This window comes from Salvelinus sp. IW2-2015, linkage group LG1, assembly GCF_002910315.2.
Source record: "Salvelinus sp. IW2-2015 linkage group LG1, ASM291031v2, whole genome shotgun sequence".
In the NCBI taxonomy this organism is placed as follows: domain Eukaryota; kingdom Metazoa; phylum Chordata; class Actinopteri; order Salmoniformes; family Salmonidae; genus Salvelinus; species Salvelinus sp. IW2-2015.
Window position 1 is genome coordinate 40756275 of NC_036838.1, and position 14041 is coordinate 40770315.

Genomic DNA, 14041 nt, shown 5'->3' on the forward strand with positions numbered 1-14041 from the left:
GGATGATAGCGGGGTGAACAGGCAGTTGCTCGGGTGGTTCAGATGTCCTTGATGATCTTTTAGGCCTTCCTATAGCATCGGGTGCTGTAGGTGTCCAGGAGGGCGGGAAGTTTTCCCCTGGTAATGCGTTGGGCAGACCGCACCACCCTCAGGAGAGCTTTGCGGCTGTGGGCGGTGCASTTGCCATACCAGGTGGTGATACAGCCCGACAGGATGCTCTCAATTGTGCATCTGTAAAAATGTGTGAGGGTTTTAGGTGTTAAGCCACATTWCTTTAGCCTGCTGAGGTTGAAGAAGTTCCTCACCACACTGTCTATGTGGGTGGACCATTTCAGTTTGTCAGTGATGTGTAAGCCGAGGAACTTGAAGCTTTCCACCTTCTCCACTGCAGTCCATCATTGGGGGGGGGGGGGGGGGGGGGGGGGGGGGGGTGCATGTGCATGTGTATATACACCTCAGCCAAATACATTTAAACTCAGTTTTTCTCAATTCCTGACATTTAATCCTAATAAAAATTCCCTGTCTTAGGTCAGTTAGGATCACCACTTTATTTTAAGAATGTGAAATGTCAGAAATAGAGAGAATGATTTATTTCAGCTTTTATTTCTTTCATCACATTCCCAGTGGGTCAGAAGTTTACATACACTCAATCAGTATTTGATAGCATTGCCTTTAAACTGTTTAAACTTGGGTGAAACGTTTTGGGTAGCCTTCCACAAGCTTCCCACAATAAGTTGTGTGAATTTTGGCCCATTCCTCCTGACAGAGCTGGTGTAACTGAGTCAGTTTGTAGGCCTTTTTGCTCAACACAGCTTTTTCAGTTTTGCCCACAAATTTTCTATAGGATTGAGGTGAGGGCTTTGTGATGGCCACTCCAATACCTTGACTCTGTTGTCCTTAAGCCATTTTGCCACAACTTTGGAAGTATGCTGGGGTCATTGTCCATTTGGAAGACCCATTTGCGACCAAGCTTTAACTTCCTGACTGATGTCTTGAGATGTTGCTTCAATATATCCACATAACTTTCCATCCTCATGATGTCATCTCTTTTGTGAAGTGCACCAGTCCCTCCTGCAGCAAAGCTCCCCCACAACATGATGTTGCCATCCCCGTTCTTCACGGTTGGGATGGTGTTCTTTAGCTTGCAAGCATCCCCCTTTTTCCTCCAAACATAATGATGGTCAGTATGGCCAAACGTTCTATTTTTGTTTCATCAGACCAGAGGACATTTCTCCAAAAAGTACGATCTTTGTCCCCATGTGCAGTTGCAAACCGTAGTCTGGCTTTTTTATGGCGGTTTTGGAGCAGTGGCTTCTTCCTTGCGAGCGGCCTTTCAGGTTATGTCAATATAGGACTCGTTTTACTGTTGATATAGATACTTTTGTACCTGTTTTCCTCCACAATCTTCACAAGGTCTTTTGCTGTTGTTCTGGGATTGATTTGCACTTTTCGCASTGAAGTACGTTCATCTCTAGGAGATAGAACGCGTCTCATTCCTGAGCGGTACGACGGCTGCGTGGTCCGATGGTGTTTATACTTGCGTACAATTGTTTGTACAGATGAACGTGGGGCCTTCAGGTGTTTGGAAATTCCTCCCAAGGATGAACTAGACTTGTGGAGGTCTGCAATTTTTTTTCTGAGATCTTGGCTGATTTCTTTTGATTTTACCTAGATGTCAAGCAAAGTGGCACTGAGTTTGAAGTTAGGCCTTGAAATACATCCACAGGTACACCTCCAATTGACTCAAATGATGTCATTTAGCCTAGCAAACACTTCTAAAGCCATGACATAATTTTCTGGAATTTTCCAAGCTGTTTAAAGGCACAGTCAACTTAGTGTATGTAAACTTCTGACCGACTGGAATTGTAATACAGTGAATTATCAGTGAAATAATCTGTCTGTAAACAATTGTTGAAAAAATTACTTGTGTCGTGCACAAAGTAGATGTCCAAACCGACTTGCCAAACTATAGTTTGTCAACAAGAAATTTGTGGAGTGGTTGAAAAATGAGTTTTAATGACTCCAACCTAAGTGTATGTAAACTTCTAACTTCAACTGTATATATATATAAATGTCTTTATCTTTCTGCATCCAAGTTAGTCCAAGTCAATGTCTGCAATTCTTTCTGTTTTCTAAATGGCATTTAAGATGATATAAATGTTTTTCTCCTAGGGAATAGCTAGGTTTTATTAAAGTAAAAATGTAATGTCATTACAAATTAGGACTTAAAAGAATTAGATTATATTATWTATTAGATTTTCTTCTATTAGGATAGTTCCAAAAACATAAATTATTTTTTAATTCCCCTCTATAAGTGTGCCTATTCCTCACTGTCTCTGAGTGTTCCCCAGACAGTCAGGTGCTGGTGGACTGATGATGATGATACTAATGACACTGAACTGTGACTCTGCTCTCCAGAGCTTTCCCACACTCTGCCCATTGAGAGATATTCCATGAAACAATAGAGTGTGCATTGTTAAATGCTAATTCATTGCCCATCAATCCCTTAGTGGTAAAGTTTGTTTTTCAATCAAGGAGGTGGTAATATAAATATTTGGACTAATTGATGATTTGGAAATACTCTTGGTAGACTAAACAAGAATAAACAAGTTTCATTCAAAATCCTGTTTCCCATATGGCAAATTATTATTGATGTTTTTATTAGAATAAGAACTTTAACAAAAGGCTATATTTAAAAATAAGACTATCACATGTAGTTATTTTTGCCAGACTCTTTTTATTAATGTCTTTGGTTTGGGAAATTATGTGAACAAAATTCCTCTCCCTATCCCTTGACACCAGTAGGTAGGGGTCTGAGTCTATTGTCCCAAAGAGGCTCTGTGAGTGTGTTTTCCTGGGTTTCCCACACTTTCTCCATTCACTGATTTGCTTTCAATGGAAGAACAATATAAGTGTGTCTTATTATTCATACCATTAGCTATGCAGTTGAGTCCAATCCCAGACAAAGAAGGCTACTCTGTGTCTGTCTGCCCACCTGACTATGATAAAACGAGGTTATCAAGAAGCTTTATTTTTACAAGACACCCCAAAAATCTACCTAGCATCAACATATTAGCCAACTCAAGATACAGAACACCTGTAATCTATGGAACAATGCAGAACAGATTTTTCAATATAAAATGTGTAAAGCATGCTCAGTATAAAAAGTAGGAAAAATGTTGGGTAGGAAAGTAGTATGAGTTTCAGTAATATGAGTGTCTCCTTCTTCTGTAAACTAAAGTCACTCTTCTGTGCTTGCGGACAACCACCAACGTAGACAAATGCTCTGTCACACTAATGCCGTCGTTCACTTGCTAGTAGGAACTATGAAACTCGTACGACTTGCTAACTGGTCGAACGCGGCACGTGTTTAACTATAACCCATAGCCACGGGAAGTAGGGGTGCTGAAAAATTCCCCAGAAAAATCAGAATAAAAATATATGTATATTCATTTTATTTTTTATTTTTTTTAAACATTGATTTTACAAAAGTAGTGCACTGGGCCTTTAATAGTCCTGTATTAGTGTACTGATATATGGCAAAAAGATTAGTCCAGCCCCCCCCCCACCAAACTACTTCCCGCGGCTATGCTACAACCTATTAGCGAGTCATACATTTCCGCGTTTTGTAGTTGCGACTAGCACGTCAACACGGCATTAAGCCTGTTGAAGCAAGTCAAAGTTCGGTAGCCGAAGTCTACGCCCCTTCGTCAGTGATTGGTCAACAGTCCTTCTAGTAGGAGCCGGAACTGTGGACTGAATTCTTTAATAGTGTTTGTTGTCATTCAACTATAGACAACTAGTTTTCATGCATATTTTCACTTGAGAGGTGACTAGGTGTCATGCACATTTTTTCATTTCAGAAGTACTGCACCAAACATCTTAGTTAAAATGTAAAATTGCGCGACTAAGACCTTGGCAAAATTAATTACAGATTTACTGATTTGTCTTAAATTAATTTGGACTATTTTGAGGAAAAGTATAGTGATTGCTTCGGCATCTCAAGAGAGACAAAGAGTAATATTGCCGCTTTTTTCTCGTTGTTCAAACAAAGGTATTTTAAGAGAGTGTGAGCCACAAATGTTCGCTTAGCCTAGCTGAGTTCTGGTAGGAGCAAACTGAACCTACCTAGTATGCAGGTGCCTTTACTGTATTTGATTGTAAAAATTGATCATCATAAATTGATAATAATTTCAGAGGTATTAGTGATACATGTCTCATACCTCTAAACGCTCATCTAAATTCATTCACATAGAATATGAAATACATATTGGACAATCTTACATTCATGACATAAACCATTGAATCTTTATTTCCTAGGATCTAAGACTTTAGGGTGTCAAATGACCATTACTCAGACTCTAACACAAAGTATAGGATTTTAATAAACCACAAACAATCAGCCACATTTCAAGATTGTTTTTATTTTCATATAGAGAATACGTTTCTTAATTGTTAAGAACTTAAACTTTGTGATTAAGCATCACTACAATTGCGAGAAAACAGCTTCAAGTCACACAGGCACTCATCATAGAGTGTGGGTTACATTACATAGACAAATGCAGCTTTAAAAACAAAGCAGACATATGTTAGATATCTCAATATACGAGAATTAAAAAATTGTAATACAAACCAACACAAATTGGTAGTTCATCACAAAAACCAGGCTTGGATATCAAGCAAATCAATTAAAGTTTTTTAAGTCATCAACAAGAATATATTTTCTGAAATTCATTAACAGAAGGATAGTGTTGCACGATTAAAGAATTTAAACATTCTTTGCTATCTCACCCAATGTGGGTAATAAATAGATTATAATGAACAGTCAACAARATAGGAATTTTCTTACAAAGTAAAAATAACTTTACATAATACTCATGTTAAATGAAAAGTGATGATATCAATATGAACTTTCATTAGGAAGGCTTTTCACATATTCATGAAAAAATAATTAACACAATCAAATTAAAACTTTGACATTTTCTGCAGAAGGAGAAGATTGTCTCTTCCTATTATCATTACTGTCCATTAATGTTAGACCAACATGGTCCATTGTGTTTGTCTGAGTGGAGCTTTTAAGTCTGTAGAACTCTACCAAGACCTCCAGAGGGCGCTGTTCACTGGACTCTTGTCTTTGCTGATGCTGTGCTGGGTTGGGGAGCTGAGCTGAGCTGAGGCAGGTCACTCTCCCTGCGGCTCTTATCAGAGGATGGCTGCATGCTCTGGAAGTGGCTCAGCAGTCTTCTCTGGGACTCTGTCGTCACCTCATCCTTGGACAGGAAGTGGACAATATCTTGGACACAGCTGGAGTAACCCTGATTGACAGGTGCTGAGCAGCAGGAGGAGGAACTCACTGGTTGATACTGTTGCTGTCCTCTTAGAAAGCAAACTGGCATCTCCAGGATGTCAGCTTTCTCCAGCTTGGAGTCAGGCTGCTGGTTGAGGATCTCTGGAAACACGGAAGACTTGAGCTGCTCAATGCTGCTGTTGTTACGATCTTTCAGCACTGGCTTTCTTAGCTGCAAGAGGAGGATCATTAATAACCTTATTCTGATATATAACATTAATGAAACACATAAAAAATCTGTCTAATGAACTTAACTTCCTTGGATTTGAATCTCACTTTACCTTGTTGGTCAGAGTCAGGTGCTCCTTAGAGTAGATCATTGCTGAAGTGATTTAAGGTGTCGTGGCTGGATGTCTGTGCTGTAGAGGTCTTTGTGTAGAGATAATCTGATTTCTACTGGTTTCATCTCTCCTATATATAGTCCCAAATCTGCATATGAATATGTGTGTCTTGTAGGAGAATCTCACAGTCTGTAGCCAATGGGTGAGCTTGGGAGCACAATGAGGAATGTGGAGCTGCCACATGCTCAGTGTTCTTATTACTGGGGGACAATGGTCACATCTCAGGGGAACAGGTGGAGGGTGATGGAGAGTGACTCACAGAGCGCTGTGTGAATCTGGGAAAGTGGTGACTCCCAGATCTGCTGCCTGATGTTGGGATCAATGACATTGACAGAGCACACACTCATCATCACAATTTACACATGTGAGAATGACTCAAATACTTTCCAATAAAACATAGTGTTTCCTAATATTTCTTTCCCTAATAATTGTGCTCGTATTGCCTAATTAGTCTAATTTAATAACTCAATATAACCGATTTCTTGATTTCCACCTTTTATAACTGCCAAAACTTTAAAATATTTTAGATGTCTAGCTGTTCAGATGATTCAGAGAATATTCATTTTCTTTTTCAATAATTTTACTGCTTTATAAATGTATCTATCATGTCCAAAACACAACTTCAAATCAAATCAAATCAAATTTTATTAGTCACACGCTCTGAATACAACAGGTGTAGACCTTACAGTGAAACGCTTACTTACGAGCCCCTAACCAACAATGCAGTTTCCGTGCAACTTTATTTTTATTTATTTCACCTTTATTTAATCAGGTAGGCCAGTTGAGGACAACTGCGACCTGGCCAAGATAAAGCAAACAGTGCGCCAAAAACAACAACAGAGTTACACATAAACAAACGTACAGTCAATAGCACAATAGAAAAATCTATGCACAGTGTGTGCAAATGTAGAAGAGTAGGGAGGTAAGGCAATAAATAGGCCATGGAGGTGAAATATTTACAATTTAGCATTACACTGGAGTGATAGATGTGCAGATGATGATGTGCAAGTAGAGATACTGGGGTGCAAAAGAGCAAGAGGATAAGTAACAATATGGGGATGAGGTAGTCGGGTGTGCTATTTACAGATTGTCTGTGTACAGGTACAGTAATCGGTAAGCTGCTCTGACAGCTGATMCTTAAAGTTAGAGAGYGAGATATAAGACTCCAGCTTCACTGATTTTGGCAAAACTGGATGGAAAGGTGGCAAAAGGAAGTGTTGGCTTTGGGGGTGACCAGTGAAATATACCTGCTGGAGCGCGTGCTACGGGTGGATGTCGCTATGGTGACCAGTGAGCTGAGATAAGGTGGGGCTTTACTTAGCATAGACTTATAGATGACCTGGAGCCAGTTTGGCCACGAATATGTAGTGAGGGCCAGCCAACAAGAGCATACAGGTCGCAGTGGTGGGTAGTATGTGTGGCTTTGGTGACAAAACAGATGGCACTGTGATAGACTACATCCAGTTTGCTGAGTAGAGTGTTGGAGGCTATTTTGTAAATGACATCGCCGAAGTCAAGGATCGATAGGATAGTGAGTTTTACGAGGGTATGTGGCAGCATGAGTGAAGGATGCTTTGTTGCGAAATAGGAAGCCTATTCTAGATTTAATTTTGGATTGGAGATGCTTAATGTGAGTCTGGAAGGAGAGTTTACAGTCTAACCAGATACCTAGGTATTTGTAGTTGTCCACATATTCTAAGTCAGAACCGTCCAGAGTAGTGATGCTAGTCGGGCGGGAGGGTGCGGGCAGCAATCGGTTGAAGAGCATGCACTTAGTTTTACTTCCATTTAAAAGCAATTGTAGGCCTCGGAAGGAGTGGTGTATGGATTTGAAGCTCGTCTGGAGGTTTGTTAGCACAGTGTCCAAAGAAGGGCCAGATGTATACAGAATGGTGTCATCTGCGTAGAGGTGGATCAGAGAATCACCAGCAGCAAGAGCGACATCATTGATATATACAGAGAAAAGAGTCGGCCCGAGATTTGAACCCTGTGGCACCCCCATAGAGACTGCCAGASGTCCGGACAACAAGCCCTCCGATTTTCACACTGACCTCTATCTGAGAAGTAGTTGGTGAACCAGGCGAGGCAGTCATTTGAGAAACCAAGGCCGATAAGAATACGGTGATTGACAGAGTCAAAAGCCTTGGCCAGGTCGATGAAGAAGGCTGCACAGTACTGTCTTTTATCGATGGCGGTTATGATATCGTTTAGCGTGGCTGAGGTGCACCCATGACCAGCTCGGAAACCAGATTGCATAGTGGAGAAGGTACGGTGGGATTCGAAATGGTCTGTGATCTGTTTGTTAACTTGGCTTTCAAAGATTTTAGAAAGGCAGGGTAGGATGGATATACATACGTAGGTCTATAACAGTTTGGGTCTAGAGTGTCACCCCCTTTGAAGAGGGGGATGACCGCGGCAGCTTTTCAATCTTTGGCGATCTCAGACGATACGAAAGAGAGGTTGAATAGGCTGGTAATAGGGGTTGCAACAATTTCAGCGGATCATTTTAGAAAGAGAGGGTCCAGATTGTCTAGCCCAGCTGATTTGTAGGGATCCAGATTTGCAGCTCTTTCAGAACATCAGCTGTCTGGATTTGGGTGAAGGAGAAGGGGGCTTGGGCAAGTTGCTGCAGGGGTGCTGAGATGTTGGCCGGGGAAGGGGTAGCCAGGTAGAAAGCATGGCCAGCCGTAGAAAAATTCTTATTGAAATGATCGATTATCGTAGATTCATCGGTGGTGACAATGTTTCCTATCCTCAGTGCAGTGGGCAGCTGGGAGGAGGTGCTCTTATTCTCCATGGACTTTACAGTGTCCCAAAACGTTTTGGAGTTGGTGCTACAGAATGCAAATTTCTGTTTGAAAAAGCTAGCCTTAGCTTTCCTAACTGACTGAGTATATTGGTTCCTGACTTTTCAGTTCCCTGAAAAGTTGCAAATCGCGGGGGCTAATCGATGCTAATGCAGAACACCACAGGATGTTTTTGTGCTGGTCAAGGGCAGTCAAGTCTGGGGCTAAATCTGTTCTTAGTTCTAAATTTTTTGAATGGGGCATGCTTGCTGGATATAGCCTGTCTTACTGTATATAGTCTGTCTTTTTACTGTTGTTTTATTTCTTTACTTACCTATTGTTCACCTAACACCTTTTTTGCACTATTGGTTAGAGCCTGTAAGCATTTCACTGTAAGGTCTACCTCTTGTATTCGGCGCATGTAACAAATAAACTTTGATTTGATTTGATATTTAAGATGGTGAGGAAAGCACTTTTAAAGAGCAACCAGGCAGCCTCTACTGACGGGATGAGGACAATATCCTTCCAGGATACCCGGGCCAGGTCGATTAGAAAGGCCTGCTCGCTGAAGTGTTTCAGGGAGCGTTTGACAGTGATGAGGGGTGGTCATTTGACCACGGACCCATTACGCACAAAGGCAATGATCGCTGAGATCCTGGTTGAAGACAGCAGAGGTGTATTTAGAGGGCAAGTTGGTCAGGATGATATCTAAGAGGGTGCCCATGGTTACGGATTTAGGGTTGTACCTGGTAGGTTCCTTGATAATTTGTGTGAGATTGAGGGCATCTATCTTAGATTGTAGGACGGCCGGGGTGTTAAGCATGTCCCAGTTTAGGTCACCTAACAGTACGAACTCTGAAGATAGATGGGGGGCGATCAATTCACATATAGTGTCCAGGGCACAGCTGGGGGCTGAAGGGGGTCTATAACAAGCGGCAGTGGTGAGAGACTTGTTTCTGGAAAGGTGAATTTTTAGTAGAAGTAGAAGCTCAAATTGTTTGGGCACAGACCTGGATAGTATGCCTGCAGAGTTCTGTCAATCTCTGCAGTAGATTGCAACTCCGCCCCCTTTGGCAGTTCTATCTTGTCGGAAAATGTTATAGTAAGGGATGGAAATTTCAGGATTTTTGGTGGCCTTCCTAAGCCAGGATTCAGACACGGTTAGGATATCCGGGTTGGCGGAGTGTGCTAAAGCAGTTAATAAAACAAACTTAGGGAGAAGGCTTCTAATGTTAACATGCATGAAACCAAGGCTTTTACGGTTACAGAAGTCAACAAATGAGAGCGCCTGGGGAATGGGAGTGGAGCTAGGGGCTGCAGGGCCTGGGTTAACCTGTACATCACCAGAGGAGGAGTAGGATAAGGATACGGCTAAAGGCTATAAGAATTGGTCATATTGTGCGTTCGGAACAGAGAGTGAAATGAGCAGATTTCTGGGCGAGGAAGAATAGATTCAAGGCATAATGTACAGACAAGGGTATGGTAGGATGTGAATACAGTGGAGGTAAACCTAGGCATTGAGTGACGATGCGAGAAGTTTTGTCTCTAGAGGCACCATTTAAGCCAGGTGAGGTCACTGCATGTGTTGGGGGTGGAACAAAAGGGCTAGCTAAGGCATATTGAGCAGGGCTGGAGGCTGTACAGTGAAATAAGACAATAATCACTAACCAAAACAGCAGTAAACAAGGCATATCGACATTAGGGAAGAGGCATGTGTAGTCGAGTGATCATAGGGTCCAGTGAGTAGCTAGGCGAGCTGGAGACACGGCGATTCAGATAGTTAGCGGGCCGGGGCTAGCAGGCTAGCAGATGGGCCTTTGGGGGAAGTCACAACGGAAGAGCCTGTTGAAATCGCCTCGGACGGTTACGTCGGCAGACCAGTCGTGATGGATCGGCGGGGCTCCGTGTCGGCAGTAAAAGGGTCCAGGCCAATTGGCAAAATAGGTATTGTAGCCCAAGAATTGGCTGATGGACCTCCCGGCTGGGAGATGGGCCTAGCTCGAAGCTAGCTCCAGGCTAACTGGTGCTAGCTTCGGGACAGAGACGTTAGCCAGGAGTAGCCACTCGGATAGCAGCTAGCTAGCTGCAATGATCCGGTGTAAAGGTTTGGAGCTTGCGGTAGGAATCCGGAGATGTGGTCGAGAAAATCAGTCCAATATGCTCTGGGTTGATAGTCTGCTAGGCAGACTGGCAGGAATTGACCGGGGCTGAGGCTGGCTGATGTCCGACTTAACGGTGATGACCGCTAGCAGTGGCTAACTGACTATTAGCTAGTAGCTCGTTAGCTGGCTAGCTTCTGATGGGGGTTCCGGTTCTAAAGTGTAAAAAATAGCAGATTCGTTCCAGACTGGGTGAGGCAGGTTGCACGAGAGTATGTTCAGTCCGTAGATGGAAATTGAGATWAAAAAAAATATAAAAAATATATACGAAAATATGTAAGAAGAAAAAATATATATACATGGGACGGGACAAGACAAAGAGACGTCCGACTGCTACGCTATCTTGGCGTTCAGTTTTCAGGCTTGTAAACTGTTGCTTTAATCACTTCCTGAAGTATGCCTATTCCTCCACTGAGACTCAAAAGTTCTGGTGGGACTGATGATGCTAATGACACTTTATTGTGACTGCTCTCCAAAGCMTTCCCACACTTTTCACATTGAGAGAGCTTCAAATAAACAAAGATGTGCCTTGTTAAATGCTTATTGATCTCTACACAAGCAGCTCCCAACAAGCCCTTGGGAATAAAACTCATGAGTACAATATTTATCAATGAAGAAATAGACTAACACAATGTCATGTGTGCTCCCTCTCCAGCCTCTAAGTCACCAGGCTGCTCGTTATAGCGCACACCTGTCACCATCGTTACACGCACCTGCGCGTCATCACTCACCTGGACTCCATCACTTCCTTGATTACCTGCCCTATATATGTCACTCCCTTTGGTTCCTTCCCCATTTCCTGTCTGTGTGTTGTTCGTGTATCTTGTTTGTATTATGTTTCAATAATTTATTAAAACACTCACTCCCTGAACTTGCTTCGTGACTCTCAGTGCACATCGTTACACACAAAGCTTTTTACTAGAGATGAATGTTGATGGAACATGCAGTACCAGTCAAAAGTTTGGACACACCTACTCGTTCAAGGGTTTTTCTTTATTTTACTATTTTCTACATTGTAGAATAATAGTYAAGACATCAACACTATGTAATAACACATATGGAATCATGTAGTAACCAAAAAAAGTGTTAAACAAATCAAAATATATTTGATATTTGAGATTCTTCAAAGTAGGCACCCTTTGCCTTGATGACAGCTTTGCACACTCTTGGTATTGTGTGTAGATTGATGAGGGAAATATGATGGTAAATCACTTCTTAAATATATTGGATACAGACAGTGTACATTAGACAAATTATATATTGTCAGTGCCAACATTTCATAATGCAAATTTTGGCAATATATCATATGTCTAATGTACACTGTCCATATATTACAATGGGCATTTGCCATCACAAATTGAACATGCTTAACTGCATGTTCAATTTGTGATGGCAAATGCCCATTGTAAGGGCTTAGACTAATAAAGTCCACAATTGGGAAACTGTACTGTACAAATACCATTCAAATGTGCTGTCCTTTGACTGTTTATGATAATTTTAAGCAATGAGATGGCTGACTTGATGGCTGTCCAATTGCAATGTGGTACATTGGCATTGGCCATATGATATATTGCAAGTTCACACTTCCCTGTTATGATATGAAATGGACCGTGTACTCTCATCATATTGATATCTGGAGGAGTATCAGTGGCCCTGCATGTGTGGCAAAAATCATTTTTGCAAATCGCATGCACGGAAGCATAGTTAGACAATAACCTGTAAACCACTGTTATCATAATGACACCAAACTGATACTGACACCAAACTGACTTTGTCCAACTCGTTTAAAGGCTATCGCATATGTCAGAGCCGGGCTGAAATTCATAGCGCCTTCTGTTTAAACCTTAAAAAATCTGAAAACACATAGTTATGTTCGAGCTATGGGTCTGATTCTGACATTATTTGTAGATAGGCCGGTCCGACCGGCAAGCTAAATACCTACATCCAGGGCCGGTCGGCCAGATAGCTAGGTCTGAAAACTTTCCGAATGCACTGTAGCGCTCAGGCTGGCCGACCGACTGGCCGGACCTATCTATCTGGCCGGCTGGCTGGACCTAGCCCGACGAACAGTTCTTGTGCTGACTTTGAGCTAGCGAATGGAGGATCATAGAGAAGACTGCTGAGCCACTTCCAGAGCCTGAAGTCATCCTCTGATAAGAACTGGAGGGAGAGTGACCTACCTAAATTGAGCTCCCCAACCTAGCACAACATCAGTAAAGAGAAGAGTCCAGTTAACATCGCCCTCTGGAGGCCCTGGTAGAGTCTTACAGAGTGGAGTTCCACTCTGAGACAAACACAATGGACCATGTTGGTCTATATTAATGTCATATTTGTCATGGACAGTAATGACAATAGGAAGATATATTCTCTATCTCCTTATTCAGGAGTTTTTTAAAGTCTTGCTGTGATTGAGACTGTTAATTTCAGTTGTACTCAAGAAGTTGTACTGCTAAATGGCATATATTATTATTATATTATTCTAAGACAATTGTCCATGAAAATTAGATTTTTGTTGTGTGATGGTATTATATAATTGACATCATAATAAGCTTTATGTTTGGTGAAATATGTGTTGAATACGTTGATTATGTGTTTATTCAACTTAAAATTACCAATATTTTTGTGATTGTCTAATGATCTGTTTAAAGGTCAAAGCTTAGAGAATAAGCCATTGTTTCCACTACATTTGTGTATTGATAAAGATTTACATCATATTGAGCATTTTATATGAAGCATGTATCAGTTATCCATTTGATAATAATGGACCTAAACTACAGCATCATTATTCCTGTGAGGATGATTTACCTAAACTGGGTAGCCTATTATACCTGTAATCATCACTCTCTGTGATAAGCAATAACTGATCTGTTTTAAGATCAAACTTGTAAATTTTGCTTTATGATGTTTTGTGTGTAAATTATAATACATTACCTGAATGTGTCTATTGCAGATTGAAGAAAAACTTTCTCAAAACTCTTGTTTATTTTCAACAATCCAGTGTGTCTTTTGTAAAGACAGTAAATGTAGGCAATATCCCCATACATTTTAATACATTCCAAAACAATCAAATGAAATACTTTTTCTTATCTTTACTATGATAGTTTACATTTCAGTTCAATAATTGTGTAGGCGTAGGCCTAAACGTTAAATGCTTGCAAATGACCATTTTGTTATGAAGATATTCCCATCACATCAGCATGACATGCAGGAGGTTTATGATGATATGATATTGCTTTTAGTTGCACATCAAATGTGTGCCGAATAGCTTCGTGTTTTACCAAATGTTCACCTATGTGTATGTATGTAGGTTTACAGAAAATATCACAGAAGACCAGAGATTACCTACCACATTATCACAGAAATCCAGGGCCATGTTCAGTTGCCAAACGTTATCGAACGTTGCAGATA

General features: G+C 41.2%; 1 pseudogene; it reads right to left on the reverse strand.

Annotated features, from left to right (window-relative positions):
• Positions 1-4404: 4404 nt before the first annotated feature.
• On the reverse strand, positions 4405-5741 carry LOC111970881 (transcription factor HES-5-like; annotated as a pseudogene).
• Between the last annotated feature and the right edge of the window lie 8300 nt (positions 5742-14041).